This window comes from Sceloporus occidentalis, unplaced genomic scaffold (genome assembly GCF_023333645.1).
Source record: "Sceloporus occidentalis isolate IW3139 unplaced genomic scaffold, rSceOcc1.0.p SCAF_53, whole genome shotgun sequence".
NCBI lineage: Eukaryota > Metazoa > Chordata > Lepidosauria > Squamata > Phrynosomatidae > Sceloporus > Sceloporus occidentalis.
This window is the reverse complement of record NW_028317033.1, coordinates 5,704,225-5,705,618: the sequence shown is the minus strand read 5'-3', so window position 1 is coordinate 5,705,618 and position 1,394 is coordinate 5,704,225. Positions and strand designations below refer to the sequence as shown.

General features: G+C 64.3%; 1 pseudogene; it reads left to right on the top strand.

Moving 5' to 3' along the window:
- Positions 1-523: 523 nt before the first annotated feature.
- Positions 524-1,136, top strand: LOC149288280 (18S ribosomal RNA; annotated as a pseudogene; the record flags this gene model as incomplete).
- Between the last annotated feature and the right edge of the window lie 258 nt (positions 1,137-1,394).

The following is a 1,394-nucleotide window of genomic DNA, read 5'->3' as shown; positions in this document are numbered from 1 at the left end:
CGCGCCGGGCCGGGGAAGGCAACCCTCGCTCAGGCGGTCCCCGGCGGGCCCCCTGGTGCAGGCGAGCGGCCCGCCTCCCCGAGCACTTCCCGGCGCGGACCCCCGGGCCCCACCGCGGCCCGGCCCTTGGCCCCGAGGCCTCTCCCCCGGGACTGGGGAGAGCCGCCCCGGGCGCCGGACCCCCCTTGCAGGTGACTGAGTTTGCTCGGCCCCGGACTCCCAGTGGCCCGAAGCCGCGGCCGGTTGGGGCTACCCGCGGGTGCTCCACGTCCCACCCCGGGTTCCCCCCGCCGCGGAGCACGCACCTTCCTTTCTCCCGGCCCCGAACGAAGGGAGGGGGAGCGCGCGCTCTCCCTCTGTCCCCGCGGCCCCCTCGCCGCGTCCCCCTTACGCAGACCCGATCCGAGGGCTGCGCCCCCGGCGCCCGCCGCCTCCCGCCCCGGCCCCCGGGGCGGGAGCGGTCCGCCGGGGGCCGCGTCCGGGCCCGGCCGCCGCCGGGCCCCCGCGTGACGACGGGAGCTACCTGGTTGATCCTGCCAGTAGCATATGCTTGTCTCAAAGATTAAGCCATGCACGTGTAAGTACACACGGCCGGTACAGTGAAACTGCGAATGGCTCATTAAATCAGTTATGGTTCCTTTGATCGCTCCATCTGTTACTTGGATAACTGTGGTAATTCTAGAGCTAATACATGCCGACGAGCGCTGACCCCCAGGGATGCGTGCATTTATCAGACCAAAACCAATCCGGCGGGCTCGCCCCCGCCGGCCGCTTTGGTGACTCTAGATAACCTCGGGCCGATCGCACGTCCCCGTGACGGCGACGATACATTCGGATGTCTGCCCTATCAACTTTCGATGGTACTTTCTGTGCCTACCATGGTGACCACGGGTAACGGGGAATCAGGGTTCGATTCCGGAGAGGGAGCCTGAGAAACGGCTACCACATCCAAGGAAGGCAGCAGGCGCGCAAATTACCCACTCCCGACTCGGGGAGGTAGTGACGAAAAATAACAATACAGGACTCTTTCGAGGCCCTGTAATTGGAATGAGTACACTTTAAATCCTTTAACGAGGATCTATTGGAGGGCAAGTCTGGTGCCAGCAGCCGCGGTAATTCCAGCTCCAATCAGGGCTGGGCGTCGGCTGCTCACTGTGGAGTTGGGAGGCGAGGGGAGAGGAGGTGTTTTTGTGTTGCTGGTGGAACTTGGTTTCTTTTTTATTACTTTCGGTGCTGGACGTTTGCTACCCCGGGGAAGGTAACTGCCTCCCCGGGGTCCCATCATGGCCTCCACCCTCATTGAGGAGTGGAGGGGCCGCATTGCCATAATCTCGGAGAAACTGGTCTACACGGAGGACGGCATCCTACTCCCATCCCGGGAGACTGCAGGAACC